The following is a 15596-nucleotide window of genomic DNA, read 5'->3' on the forward strand; positions in this document are numbered from 1 at the left end:
CAACTAAAAATAGACAAGAGAACAGACAGTTACCTTGCAGCATATGCCATGTCTAGGTGCATGCAAAGACCCCAACATTACAGGGTGAAGTCTGAGCACTCATGTGCACAGCTAGTACCATCTGACCTGCTGATACATGTTTTATCTCGTGAGGAGGCCATGGCTCCATGATTATTAAATACCAGTTTCCAAGCACTGTAGCAGCTTTGTCGTGTTTTACAGCAGTGGTATCACAAGGCAAAATCACTTGAGTTTATTTTGATGAAACTTGGCATTTGGTTGGCTGATTGCTTACATGAAGAAGTAATTTCTTAGAATAGCCGTGATGACTCAGCAGTGGCATGCATATGCTGTGGGCACCTTGAAGGCAAATGTGTGGTGTGACTTGGCTCCATCTCATGCCTGACTTCCATGAGTTGCCCGGATTCACTGCTGAGTTCCACACCACAGTCTCACTTTGCGGAACTGAGGACTTGTCAGGAGTTTTCAACTTTCTAATCCTTATCTCCAGGAAAAACACTAAAAATATTTATCAGTAATAAGCAGGTAGTTGAAAGACTTTCCCTAGCACTTATTCATGTGTCCTTGCCTAGAAAGAGTAAAAGTAAATAAGTAAAAGAAGAAACATCATCTTACTTGCAAGCCTAAATTGAATAATTGCTAGGAAGCGCTCGCAGATATGTCATTATTTTTGAAGAGGCAGTTTCTCATCTTCGGTCTTCTTTCTTCATCATGGCTGTGTCTCTCACCCCTGCCATGTTTGAGCCTGGATATCTTTGCAGCTGTGGGGCCCATGCTGCTGGGCCCATGCCTTTTGTGAGCCTTTACACAACATCACCGTGCTTCACACACTAAATACTAATTGTTGACATACTACAGATAAATTAAAACTTGCATCAATAGTTAAAAGTAGAGTATTAAACCTGTTCTTTACTCAGGAGTGATTGATGGCTTCTATTACACGCCATTAGATATTTTTTTCTTGTTAAATGAAGAGCAGCCAACTTTGTCAAGTATTTTTAGTTCCCTCTGGTCTTATTGGCTCCATCTATTTTCAGGGATGTTCTGTAAATGGCCACATATGGCTTTGTGTCTGTAGGAGTGATGACTGTACAGCTGGCTTTCATTGCCCACCAATTTACCAGAGCCCCCTTTATTGTGAGCCTGACAGCACCAGGGAGCTTTGTAGAACTAACAAAATATATCTATTTTCTAATTGTCTATTTATCCCCTTCCATGGATTGGTGGGCCTCTCATCTGAAAGCAAAGGAGGGACAGCCTTGAACAATGATCCTTGTCAGGGCAGTTGCTCACTTTAAATTAGGGTCTCATTGCTAAATAACTAATTTAGTCCTGCTATCAGACTGAAAAAGTGTGTATTCAGTGCAAAGTGCCAACTGGGGAATTGATTATGTCTCCTTTTACTGTGCATGATAAAAGTGCCAGGCCAGCAGTCAGTAGGTGAGTTCCCCAGAGGCCAACAGCTTCCCAGCATGGAGGGTCCATGCCAGACAACCAGGCAGGGACTCCATGAGGTGACCAGGCTCTGAGAGTCTTGGCATGAGCCTCAGGTGCTTGGGATCCCCACTTCATATGTTAGGATGCGAGAGGGTCACTGCTACTGTCTCTGACCTGAAGTTGGACCAGGAGGGAGATGGAGAGCAGACGTGGCTGTGACCAGAGCAGAGAGAGGTTGTGGGGGCTGGCAGCCCCAGTGTTGGTCCCAGATTTTGTCCCCTTGAAGCAATTTGCCCAATGTCCCTGTCCACTGCAAGACCTTTTCCCATCAATATCCCAGGAGAACAACTGCAGCAATCCACGCTAACTGCAATCTCTCCAGTGTGCCCAGGCTGCATTCGCCCATCAGATCCATTCCTATTGCAATAGCATGGACCAGGACTTGCCACCACAGATGAATAAAGCACACAATGGAAGCACCAAGGAACCTTTTTCCCAGCACAGTCTGGACTTGCCCCGGCACATTCTAGAGGATGAGGTGCCCCTCCAAGAGCTGCTTGCTTGGACATTGAGAGAAAGGGTGTGGAACAGCAAAGGGTTTAAGATCTGTTCCTGATCAATTTTGTATCAAGGGATGGAACACTTGTGGTTATTCCCATTCAGGGACAAACCTCAGAACTATTCGTCTTGAACTGTGACTTGAGTCTCCTCCCCTCCAAATATGACAATACAACTACAACCAGCTCTACAACCATGCAGTAATTTGAGTTTGTAATCGCTTTAAGTTGTCTTAGAAAGACAATTATAGCAAAATCAAAATGCTGCAACTGCTCAGCTGAATATTACTTTCTAAATATTGTGATCGATTTGCACATGCCATCATTTTAATGGCCACTGCTGCTCACCAGCTGAAGCTGTTGTGCTTACACTTAGGGAGACACATTCTCACTAAGATATCATCATGGCCAAAGTACTGTGGGCTTTGAGGATCATGCTGTTTTCTACAGCCCAGAGGATGGAAATGCATACTCATTTTTTAATGTGTTTTACATTGAACATAAAGTAAATAGGGAAAACAGGCAGTACCTAAATTGTGGCCACTGTCTTCGTGTCTCAGTTAAGATTTTGAATTAAAACATTATCTCTTCCACAATTGTTTTCTGCTTATGCCAAAGTGAAAATATGGCACATGGGAAATAATGGAAGAATCTGATTTTTCCCCCTTGAAATTTACCTTAGAGAGCTATGCATAGAAATTACACAACAGATGTGAATATGGGTTAATTTTAAAGATGAAATAACATTATTGGTGTGAGCATGTCCTCTTGGTGGTCATAATTGTCACAGCAACAAAGGAGCTAAAGTGTAAAAGAAGCACAGGATCCTGAATTTTAAATTTAGGCAGAGCTATGAAGAGTGTGCAGAGGCCTTGTGCCTGAGCTGCAAGACCTGATCTTTTCACTCTGAACTGGTGAAAATTTGGAATAACACAATGACAGTCAGTACTTGGATTTTTGCATTTCTTCTCTAAGTATCTGAAGTATTTGAAGAGGAAGATTGTTAGTGGTAAGCAGAAAAAATGCCCTATATTTATTGTTCTCTCTTCCCCCTGTCTTTCTCCTGGCAGCAGCAGTCAAAGCAGGGCGGCTATGCTGGGGTCACTCCTGGCGTCCTGGTGTCTGAGGCGGAGCCTCAAAACACCCTGCTCTGAGCTGTGAGCGAGCCAGAGCCTGGGTGGGCAGCTTTTTAAAAATGCTACACGAAAGCCAACTCCCCTCCCCAAGATTCCCACCTGCCGGATCTTAAAGATACGTCAACAATTTTTGGGCATCAGATGATTTTTGGGGTACCTTATCATTATGAATCACTCCAAGACGGCACTACAAACTGCAAGGTCTGTGCGTGAGAGCACACACAGGGACAGCTTCCAGACATGAACCCAACTCTCCAGACGGGATTGCTTGTTAGGGGAAACTTTTATTGGGGTTGCTCTGTTGGGAAAGAAATAAATGGGCTTTTGCAAAGGGAAGAGCAGATCTCTGTAGCTGCCAAGACTGTTTGTTGATAATATCAAATTAGTTATATAATTTAATCTGGCTAATCAGACCCACATTTCATTCCTTCTGAGTTTTTTCAAGTGCATCACAAATGTTCTGGGCATTTGAATAGCCCAAATACTTCTGATGCCTTCTTGATACCAGGGTGCTGGAAGTTTCTCTCACATCTAACACGGATTCAGAATTCGCCCCTGCTGGCTGCAGGGACTAAACTTGAAGTCTCACTGTAATATTTTGCATCAACTAAGTCTGAGACTCTGCATTTATTAACTTTTTTCTCTTAAACAGCAAAGAATATTGGAGTTTATTGTCCTTTCGTTGTGGTGGCTGAGGCAAAAGCCACAGCAGCTTTACAGCCTGGAAGTTTTAATTTTGTTTTTCTGCATTCAGCTCTTCTTAGGCTGCCTCCTCTCAGCTCTCCAAAGTTGAATCCAAGAAAAGAATTTAAACTGAGACTTTTTTATACATCCTCTATAGATACTACAGATGCCACAATTGCTGTCTTCTCATTTATTCAGGCAGTGAGATGATTGTGGGTATATGTAGAAGTATTGCAGCAGAATCCCGTCCTGAAAGCAGAGAACTCTGCCACGGCTACATTCCAAAGTTGTGGAGTGGGCAGTTTCCCCAAGAGGTGCCCGTCACTGAGTTCCTGCTCCTGGAGAGTCAGCCGGCAGCACCCGCAGGTGAGAAGCAGAAGCAGCAGCAAAGGGCTGATGACCTAGAGCCCAGGGACAACAGCTGCCCAATTGCTTAATCCCTTCAACAATGGCAACACAGGTGTTTTCAGCAATAGAGGGACGATACAGTGATTCACTGTCTCCTTTCCTCAGGCTCATCCGTAAAGTGTCAGATAAGCACCTTCCTTTACGCTTGCTGGGGGGATGCTTCTCTTCCCAAAGCAAGGATTGTTTTTTCACTTGAATATGTAATAGTCACCTCCACCTGGGTGACAGGCACCTCCCATGACTCTCCGGGACAACATGACAACAGCAGAGCTGCAATTTTAATAGACTCCAAGTAGTTTTCACAGAGCAAAGCCTTAAAAACTCCCCAAGGAGAGATCATCAAGCAGAATGGTCCCACGAGCTGAGTTTATTAGCAGTCAGGACAGAGAGGTTGATGAGCCCGTGCGGCTGAGCAGACAAGCTGTCAGACAAGACTCCTAATCCAATCAGTTACCTGTCGGAGGGGACTGGGCTGTGGTTTCTGGCTGCAGCACCTCTGGGGAGCATTGTGCTTGGCCCCTCACACTGGCTGCCACCCCAGCTAGGGGCGAGGGATCCTGGGCATTCCCATGCTGTGGAGCAGAACGCATTTAAAACCACACTTGGAACCTTCCTCTCGTGTGAAAGACGCCGCTGGGGGTGTACAGGTTAGAGTATTCTCAGGCTCCCTCGTAAGCCCTTGTAGAAGCACAATTAAACATTTTGGTGATTTTTCTTGCCTTTTCACCTTGAAACAGCCTGGCGAGGGGCACACAAATATATTTAAAATAGCACGAGTGTTGTGTGGCTAGCATGACTGCAGTACAGCTGCTCTGGATGGCAGGGACTGAGGGCTGTGGGAGGTTTTACTGGTGTGGAAGACTGCAGCACAGCAGGTACATATGAGCAGTGAGGTGAAAAAGCTTCTCCAGGCGCCTGGACACCCAGTACCAGGCTGTCTTGGGGTAGAGAAGCTCCCCGTGCCTCTTCAGTGTCAACCACGGTGGCTTGCTGTGCACTTCGAAACCACGGTGTGCAGGGTGGGAAGAGCAGGGCAGCAAACGGAGACCCATTCTGAGCAGCAGAGAAGACAGAGTGTGGACTTTGAATGAAAAGAGGTGACCCCTTGCCAGTCCAAGAGCTGTAGAGTGAATAGCATCATTAAACTGAACAAAATTAAGAAAAGAATTACACAAGACTATAACATTTCTCTAGAAAATATTACATAGCATTGTTTTCATTAGAATAAAACCTATTTTTTCCTTAAAATAAACACAAAACCAACATCACATTACATAGTTTCTGTCCAATTACAAATTGAATGTCTGATTTTGTTAATTTTCTGAAAAGATCAGAAGTCCTATATATGCCAAAAGTGGATGTTCAGTGCTTTCTGAATTATCATTTTCAGCACTTTGGTTCCTAGACCTTTAAAGGAAAACACAGGTGATTATGTTATTTTTATTTTTATTATCTTATTTTATGCCTGTATGTGTTTATGGTTCTAGCAAATTTAAACAAGATTAATGACTCTCTCTTCTGCTGCAGAACCTGCAGAATATGCAGTAGTATTTTTTCTTCTAGTGGTTAGAACCACGTTTTAATCAAAGTAACAATTTTTAACGTGACTGCACTAATATTTGCATTTACACCAAAAATATTTTTCTGTTTGAACTCCTCTAGAAAGCAACATCACCAGGCTTTTTCAGAGGTCTGTGATGCAATGCAGTGGGCATATGACAAGAACATAGTTTGCCTGGCATTTCTTTCTGATGGCTGTAAAGAAGCTTGTCACAGTCTCTGCAAAAATAGAAGGTAACTTATTGAGGTTTGTTCTTGTTCTGATCCCCTGTATTATATTCAAGGGTATCCTGTACTAGAACTGGGTGGCTGTTCACGTACACGTTGAAGTAATGAAGTTGACTGATATGGCAATATAAATCTGGGAAAAGAGTAACACGTATCAGATTAACACTACTTCTGACTAAATGAAATGGCAGCAGTAAAATCACCAGCACTACAAGAGGCAAAATCCAATGTATAGGCTTTATAAGAAGTTCTACTGAACTCTAGTGAAAATTTAACTCTGAAAAGTGCTACAGGTATCTAAAAACTCTGTAATTTACTGTAGAAGCCTGGAGTACTCTTCTTGTAATTCCAAGATTCAGAGATAATGGACCTGCAACATGTGAGTCAAAAGGTGCCACCTCTGCCTCTGCTCCTGCAGATACTCCCTGCTTTTCTGTCTGTTTGTGCCTACCCCTAACAGAGAAAACTTGGGTAAGCAAATATGCAGTCTTTGACAGACTCTCCAAGATTTTGCTCCTGTCACATTTGTGTACATTACATTTCATGAATTTTGTTGGAATTTTAGAGTGGCACAGGTGGTGTGTGGGGGACTGTACAGGATGTTGTCATGCTTTAATCCTCCCCAGCCACCATATAAGTACCCCACAGCTGCTTGCTCACACCCCTCATCACATTCCCAGTGGGGAGGATGGGGAGAAAGAAACAGTAAACTTTGTGAGTTAAGAACTTCGTGAGTTAAGAAATTTAGTAATCAAAACAAAATAAAACACTAATAATACTACTTATAATAATTATAATAATAGTAACAGAAAGGAGAGCAAACGAGAGAGGACTAAAGCCCAAGAGAAACAAGTGATGCCCAATGTAATTGTTGACCTCACCCTATCTGATGCCTAGCCTGTCCCCAAAGCAGTAATCATTGACTCCTGGACAACTTCCCCCTGTCTATAGACACAAGGTAGGAAGCTCTATAGTGTAGAATGTCCCTTTGGCCAGTTTGTCCTGTTTGTCTGCTGTCCTGGCCATGCTCTCTCATAGCTCCTTGTGCACCCTCTCACTCGCAGAGCATGGGACGTGCTTGATTTAAGGTAAGCACTACTGAGCACCTACCAAATATCAGTGTATCATTAAGAACATTGTTCTCATACTGAATCCAAAACACAGCACTGTGCCAACTACTGGGAAGAAATGTTACTCTATCCCAGCCAACAGAGATGCAGCTTGCATTTGTACGGAAATTTGTCTGGTTTGTCTTTGATTTCCTGAAAGAGATGCTGCTGCACCCAGTGTGGCAGTGATACAGTGCTCTCCAGGTCACCTGGCCAGCTGCTGCAGGCAGGACTCACAGACACTGCTGCCATGGGGTTCGGGGGTGCTGAATTGCCCCAAACAGCATGGGCAGCATGGATGTGCAGTGCTCCACACCACCTCTTGCTGGAGAAGGATGCAAGCAGTTGCAGCCTCTGTTCCTAGCCTCCAGAAGGGATTTTGTAGCCCAACATCAGTTTTCTGATTATGTTGGCTTGCATGGTGCTGCGCTGTCCCTAGGATGACCTTTCAACCAGCTACAGTGCCCTCTCACAGCCCCTCTGAGGGCCAGAGGAGGATGAGAGGGTGCACTTCCAGCTCCACAGCCCATCATGCTCATGGGGACAGAGGGACCACACTTCATGGTGGCCTGATGCAAAATGCAGAGCAGTAACAGGAAGACCTGGCTTTACTGTTTTGGGTGTTTATAGTTAAAGCCTCAGAGTCATACACACTAGTTAGTACTTTTCGTTTGCAAATGGTGTTTCTCTGCTGAAATTAAGGAGCCTAAGTCTGAAGACAATTAAGCCAACACAGCTTTGCTGTACATAGGTGGCAATACCTGTAGATTTATGGACAATTTGTGGGACACAGGTGTGCTTTTTGCCATCTGCATTAATTGGTCATCAGCTTGTCTCAGATACCCTCTCATCAGTTTCTTCATTTTTATTTCTGCATTGTCCAAATCTTTCCCAGACTAGGGGGATGGGAGGTGGGGCAGAAGCTAATCACAGCTGCCCAAGAAACACTTCACCTATGACTCAAGATTTGCTTTTGTCGGTTTCTGTCATTTTGCAGATTAGGAACATTAGCTCCTTAATCCATCAGAAATGCTCAGCAAGACGCACCTTGTTCTCTCCTCTGTTTTGAGCCAGGCAGTGCCTTTGCTTATGACAGGTAAAATTAGACCAAATTCTGCTGTATTTTATATCAGATGTGAGACTCCATTAATTTATTATGGGAGAAACAGATATCTCCATGCTGCTGATCTCCATGGTTGAAGACCTAGTGCTGTGTGGGTGGACTCTGGTGGGCCTTAATTAACAGCATCTGCTTGTGTGCTACCTAAGTCTTGCATTTCATGTAGAAGGACGCTCAGTTGTACTCCAACAGCTGATTTTTTATTTGTTATATTGTGTGGTACATACAAAGCACAAGTAATTTCTTAACTCTCTAGCCGAATTTGAGGATTGTGTTACAAAACTTCAGTTTTTTAATGTGGTATTCAGGTATTAAGGTGTAGTAGACAGATAGAGAAATTATAAAAGAAAGGCCTCATAAAATCAGGCCTGCTCTGCTAAATTAATAGCTGGCCTGTCGCTTCTAAGTGCAGCTAAATACTTTGCAAGTTACCATGTGAAAACAATCTCCATATAAAAGGTTCGTTAACACAAACACCTATTCCTGAGTGAAAAATTAGTGCACCTGAGCAAAACAATAAGGTTTGTCCCATGAGAACCTACAAAAGAAAAATGTAAACACTTGAGCCTTAGCACATGCACACAAAATCACCTTGGGACCAATAAATGAAGTAGTATGAAAACTAGTAGCCAATTGGAGTCAAACACAAGGTCTGTAAAAACTGTATCAAAATGCATTATATTAATAAAGAATTGGCTTTTCCTGCATTACTAAAATGGAGTCTTGCATCATTTATTACAACAAAAAGGGAGAAATTAAAACACCATGCATTTTTTCCATTAATTGCAAAGACATAAAGTAAGAAATCAAGATATGTTTACCTTATGTCGTTGTTATAGATAGGTCATGATGATTGGCTCTCCCAAGTACAGGATGATTATTCTGAGAAGTTTTATTGATATATAGTTATGTTACTGTGACTCATTGTTTGGACATTCTCTGTTTTCCCTATAGTCCCCTTTCCCCCTCTTGTATTGTCAACACTAGACAGTTTTCGTTGGAGGGGATATGTAAAGGGAGGGCATGTGCTAAGGAAGGCCTGTTACTAGGAGGTGTGGCATGACAACACTTGACCTCCAATCAAGTTGTAAGAAAGGAATCTCCACCAATAGACAGCAAAGAAGAGTTGACTGACAGACTTTGAGGCGCCAGGGATATAAAAGGCAGAGCATCCATTTTGTGAGTGAGCTGCCTGTCACAAAGACTCCCAGCACTTTGATTTTTCTTTATTCGGTCTCTTGTTGTATTTTGTAAAAGTTTGTACTAAACTCTGAAATTTAAAAAAGTAAGCATCTTTCTCACATCCTGAAGTGATTACACTTCAGTGGGAGAAAAAAGGTAATTTTAAAAAGGTAATTTTTAAAAAAGTTATTTAGTCATAGTGTGATATTGCTATAGAGCAGCATACCATCATATTGCAGGTGTTACATTGAGAGGGACCAATATGATTTTTATTTATGCCTCAACATATGTTATACATGAGGTGAAGGATTCTGATAGAGGCTGTACATGTGCTGGCAACCTTGTCTCCAGGGAGACTTCACCTGCCAGCCCATCAGGGGAGAGAAAGCGTCCATGATCAGGCTGTGAGTTAGTCCCCACTGGCCGGCAGAGCAGAATCCCAGATACCTGGGAAAAAGTGCCCAAGAAATTGGGCTATGAGAGGAGCTTTAGCAGATAAAAGCAGTTAACTGCAACTCAACTGGGGCCATTTTTCTTTGGGTTTCTTGGAGGGATCAGTGGCTTGCTTGGAGGGTCAACTTGGATCTCCTCCCCCCACCTTTTCCTCCTTACAGTTGTGCTTCTCTGGCCTCATCCATTCTGCCCTGTTTCAATGTTTCTGCAAGGCAGCTCATCGCTGCAACAACCTGGTGCTCTGTTGCTTTCCTGATGGAGCAAGGACTGTCTACCCCAGCCATGACTGCCACTAACGCTACATTTCTCGTGTTGCAGCCACTGCTGCCCACAGCCACTGCATCCTGAACCTGAGAAACTGCAGCTGCTTCAGCAGTGCATGCATAGCCACAGAAGCCTGTTCTTTTGCTGGTGGTAGAGACACACAACCTGCTACTGCTTGAAAATTGTGCCCAGCTACTAAAAAAATCCTCGTGCACCCACCGTGGCTTGCAGCACACACACTCCGTCTGCTGAGCTGATGCTGACAGAGCACCTGGGATTCTTGTGGTAACGCTGTTCCTATCTTCTGCTTCTCTCTCTATCTGTCTTTTCTCTCTCTGCTCTCTTTTCTATCCCCTTCAGTAAGAACACCAACTGTTTTTTCTATCAATCAACAATTCTCAGAGATAATACTACTGCATTTGCAATTCATTATCACCTGAGAAATCTATTAAAAAGAAGCCTCTCTGTCTCCCTGTTTTTACAGCTGGACAGGAGGTACATGAAAACTTCAGACTTTTACATAACTGAGAGAGGTTTTTTTGTATGTAATTCAAAAGGTATAAGCTGTTAGAAAAACAGGCACTGAGAAAAGGAGAATATTCCCATTTTTTCCTTTCCGTTTCTTTATAGAGCAACTGAAGTATGTAGATCTGTGGGATTTAGGGTCCCTGGGATATTTTCAGGCAGGCAAAGAAGTCCACTCAGTGGGAATAGGTTCTTGGGCTTCAAATGGAATGCAGAATTCCCCCAAAGTATGTAAACAGTGCAGAAAGTGGGGAGTGAGGGGAGATATGTTGCTGCCAATTGCATTGCTGTTGGAGAGCGGGGTGGGGCGCTGCATGTGGCAACTCCACACATTTTCAAGTCCACTCAATTTCAACTTCTGAATTCACCTGTTGTCACCATAGAGGTTGGTGGTGATCAGGATTGGGATGGAGCCTACATACAAGCAAAAGACATGCATGGATGGGATGTCCTCAGATACCTATGAAAGCAGGACAGGGTTGTTTTCTGCAGAGTTAGCATCTGGTCTGACACAATATATGTCTCCACTACTGTGAGACATACACACAATGCAGGTTAGCAGATAACACTGGTGTTACCTGCCAAAGAGAAGACCAAGCCTTTGGTACACTTCTCAAGATTTCTGAGTGAGCAGTCTCTCAGTGCCCACAGGAGTATTTAGTCTGAGTCAAGTTCTTAAGGCATTTTGCTACCTCTGCAAGGTGTTCTGCCCCTCCACTGACTGAGCCTACAGGCATCAACTAAACACTTCAGCTGAGGCAGGTAGGAAATCCCAAAATGAAATGGCTTTCCCGAAGACCCTTGACAGGGCTCATTACAGATATTAGCGTTTTAACATCTTTGCAAATCTAATCCAAACAGTTCAGCTGCTGGAAATAAATATTGTGATATTTTAAAACTTCATCCTTTTCTTGTTTTGAAAGACAGATGTCTGCTAAGGAAGGGAGGAGCCTCCCTTGGAATGGAAAATACGACCTCCTTCCCTTTGAATTATTTACCTTTGAAATTAAGGGACTTTCAGGCAAAGATACGAGAAAAGGAATAACGGCTCCTTACTAGTATATATAACAAAGGAAAGAAACAGCAACAGTGGCAGCGACAACAAACAAAACCAGAAACTTAGCAGCCTTCTTGACTGCAGGCACTTCTCTTTCGGTGCAGTTCCGGGCACAGCCGGCAGGGGCACTGCTGGCTGCCAGCCAGGCAGGGCAGGTGCGATGATTCCCCGTGGCTGCAGGGGGCGCTGTGGCGCGAGTTTCTGCTGTCTGTCTCCATGCTGTAACAGCAGGTGCAGCTGGCACAAAGGGGTGGAGAAGGAGCTTCATTTACAAACTAACAGGGGGAGCCTGTGCCCCCTCTGAATAGCAAAATGAGCTGTAGCAGGAGCCTCACAGTAACAAGCTGGGAAGCCAGGGATGAGCAAAGTCCTGGAGTGGTACATGAGGTCTATCAGACACTCTGCAGCTGTATCTGGAACTCTCCTGGCAGGCAGGGGTTGCGTGGCTACAGTGCAGTGAAAAACCCAGAGCACTGGCAGAGGCACAGGGGGGGCTGGGCAGCAACATCCCAGCTCCAGAACATTGCAGAGAGACTCCCTGTGAGGGGAAAGGAACTAGGGATTCCGGGGGGTTCCCCTGAGGTACCTGTGCAGATGGTGAAAGGGTTCTTTGGTGAGGTAGAGTGTTAATAAGGTCCAGTGCAATGGCCGCTCTTATGAGCAGAGCTCCACTCATGGTAGAAGGCAGCAGAAAAAAGAATCCTGCAGTGGGATCTTCCCACAGAGACCGCAGCCTTCTTCCCCTCCGAAACCAAGAGAGAGAAAGAGAGAGAGCCAGCAGCTGCCTCAGCCCCTTTTTTCCCCAGTCCATTTCTCTCGGTATCCCTGCCCCTCCAAGAGAAACTCTCAGATAAGAGAATTGCAGCCAGATGCCCTCCTCCCCTGAGCTTAGCAACTTCTTTTGTCTCTCTTAAGTACTTGATCTTTATTGTTCTGAAGAAACAAAATGGGAGAAAATTCCTAGGAGAAAGATAAGCAAAAGGAAAAACCCTTACCTTCAAAAATCTCACATGCTGTTCTAGAAAACTGGAGTGGGAACCTTAAAAAAGGTGTGGCTTCAGTGCTGCATAAAGAGACAAATGTATAAGGAAGCCCAGGGAGGGACAGAATAATGAGGTTGAACTACAAATCCGCTTTGTAGGAATGTTTTTTCAAGATTTTATTCTTAAACAGGAGGTAGAACATGGTGATTCTAGCATGCCAAAAACAGACAGATCTTGAGAGTTCTGGCAGTCTTGAGAGGCTGGCTTGAATACATGTAATTTTATGGGAAGAAACTGACTGGCTTCATATGCAAAGTGATCAGCAAACTGAATCGCTAACTCAGCTGTCTGAAATCAGAGCTTCAGAGACTAAAACAGACACTTACTATGGATAAAATAGCCCCTTTCTATGTTCCAATGTGACATGGAAATGTATTTTGCCTTAGAGACATGAAAAGCATTCAGCTAGGTCACATTTTTTTGCCTGCCAGCAGACATGGCTGTAAGCATAAGAACAGTAAGGAACACTGCCCAAAAACCTTCCCTACTTTAAGTCAAGGGGCAGGCACTGGTGCCCAGAAACATCAGGAACAAATAACATTGTCTCGGACCTCTAAAGCATCCAAAACTGAAAGCAATCAAAGAGGTAACCAGATATATTTATTGAGTCCAAAGCATCACTACATATGAGACAGCCACTCTGAAGCAGAAGATCCTCTTCCATGACAACAGATGAGAGCAGTGACAGTTCTCAGGGAACGCATAGGAGATGGCAGATGTGTAACAAGTGACAACCACCTTGGAAGGGACTTGACAAGAGTAGAGCATTCTGTACCTCAACAAAATCTAGTTTTCTCTAAAAAACACCAGTTGTGCTCTTTTGTTACTGGTTGAAATGTTAGTGCAAGAAGGAAAACCATGAATTGCCCACCAGCATCAGACAGCTCCTAATTTTTCAGCTGTTCATAGCAAATGACAGAGGGACAGGAAGGCTGACTCCAAACCTGTCCTGGACAGGGTCTTTTATGTGCAAAATTCTGGGATTGCACTAGCTACTGTAGTTTGGTGCAGAGATTGAATGTAAGGATGGTTCAGCAACTGAGTTTCATCTCAGAGTCCTTCCATAAGTCTCACACAGAGGTATTTTGGAGGCTGGATTTAGCCTTGGATATAGAAGAGCATAGAAAATCAGGAATAACAGTAGAATCCCTTTTCAGCTTTAAATTGGAGATGATACCTCATAACTATCACTTTTAGAAAGAAAAGGATAAATACATATCACAAAATCAATATGCTTCAAGCTCAAACAGGGATCTGGAAAAATAATCCCAATCACTAATCTGAATCCAGTTGTACCTTGATGTACTTCATTACAGCATTTTTCAGGAAGAGTGAGAGAGACCAATCTGATTTTTATTTATGCCTCAATATATGTTATATTCTTATACAGGCTATACATTTACTTGCGACCATGTCTCCAGGGAGACTTGTCCTAGCAGCCATGATCAGATGGAATTCCCTGGCATCCCCACATTAGCCACTTGTCAGTGGGGCTAATGCCCACACAGAATACTGGGGAAATCAAGCTGTGGGAAGAACTGTAGGACATTAAAGCAGCTAACTGCACACAACAGGAGCCGTTTTGCTCGGGGTTGCTAGGAGAGAGCAAGGGCTCACTTGTAGAATCCTCTCGGTCCCCCTTCCCCCTTTGCTTTTTCCTTCCTGTGATGCTGCTTCCTTGCTTTACCGTTCCCACAAACCAGCTCATCATCGCGACCACCTCTTGTTCCACTGCCTCCCCGAACGTGCAGGCGCTGCTGCAGCCCGCCGCCCCCGTTGTGTTGCCCTGGCACAGCTGCCTGTGGCCACCTCCATCCCACACCCATCCCATACCCAGCCCACACCCATTCCACACCCATCCCACCTCCATCCCACACCCATTCCACACCCATCCCACACCCAGCCCACACCCAGCCCACACCCATTCCACACCCATCCCGCACCCATCCCACACCCAGCCCATACCCATCCCATACCCAGCCCAGCCAAGCCCACACCCATTCCACACCCAGCCCACACCCAGCCCAGCCAAGCCAAGCCCACAGCTGCCCCCCGCAGCCGTCTGCAGCACGAGCCCACTTGCAGCCAGCCACCGCTGCCACCGCTGCAGTTCCTGTGCTGCCCGCCTGCACCAACGTGCTTGAAGCACTAGCCCATAGCCACCAGCCTGCTGCCGCCGCCTGCACTAGGTCTTGCCCGCAGCCACCAGCCCTCGATCCAGGGAGCCTGCAGGTGCTCCAAGATTGCGCCCATGGCCACAAGATAAGTTCCTTCCCCGCTGATGGAAGCAACACGCAGCCTGCTGCTGTTTGGAAAGCGCGCCCAACCCACCATAGGAGCTACGCAAACACTGCAGTTTGAAGCACGCACGCTCCACCAGCTGCTAAGCCGATGCTGACAAAGAGGTGGGGTTTCTGTGGTAACGCTGTCCCTGTCCTCTGATTCTTTCTCTAGCTCTCTTTTCCCCTCTTCTCTCCTTTTCCTATCTGCCTTTAGTAGAAACACATCCTTTTTTTATCAATAAACGGTTCTCAGATATAATATTGCTGCACTTGCACTTTATTTTTGTCTGAGAAATCTATGAAAAAGAATCTTTCCCAACTCCCCCTTTTATAGTGGAACAGGAGAAAGAGACAAAACCAATGCCATAGTCATTACAACAGTAAAACATCAGCAACAACTTGTGGTTTCTATTTAACACCTGTGCAAAAGACTTCTTCTGAATCACTCTAATGATTTCACTCCGGATTTCTGTGTGCAGACATAATAGAGATTTTACAGTAATTGGTGGGGAGAAAGAAGATTCTGTGCT

The 15596-nt window shown here is 44.6% G+C and overlaps 1 long non-coding RNA gene across 1 annotated transcript; it reads right to left on the bottom strand.

The window, feature by feature from the left end:
- Positions 1-3415: 3415 nt before the first annotated feature.
- Positions 3416-14537, bottom strand: LOC148219549 (uncharacterized). Its single transcript, XR_015799406.1, has 2 exons — positions 9082-14537; positions 3416-5363 (listed from the first exon to the last, which is right to left on the bottom strand). It is a non-coding gene; the product is annotated as an uncharacterized LOC148219549 (long non-coding RNA).
- Positions 14538-15596: the final 1059 nt, after the last annotated feature.

This window comes from Sturnus vulgaris, chromosome Z (assembly GCF_052056855.1).
Source record: "Sturnus vulgaris isolate bStuVul1 chromosome Z, bStuVul1.hap1, whole genome shotgun sequence".
NCBI classification, from domain to species: domain Eukaryota; kingdom Metazoa; phylum Chordata; class Aves; order Passeriformes; family Sturnidae; genus Sturnus; species Sturnus vulgaris.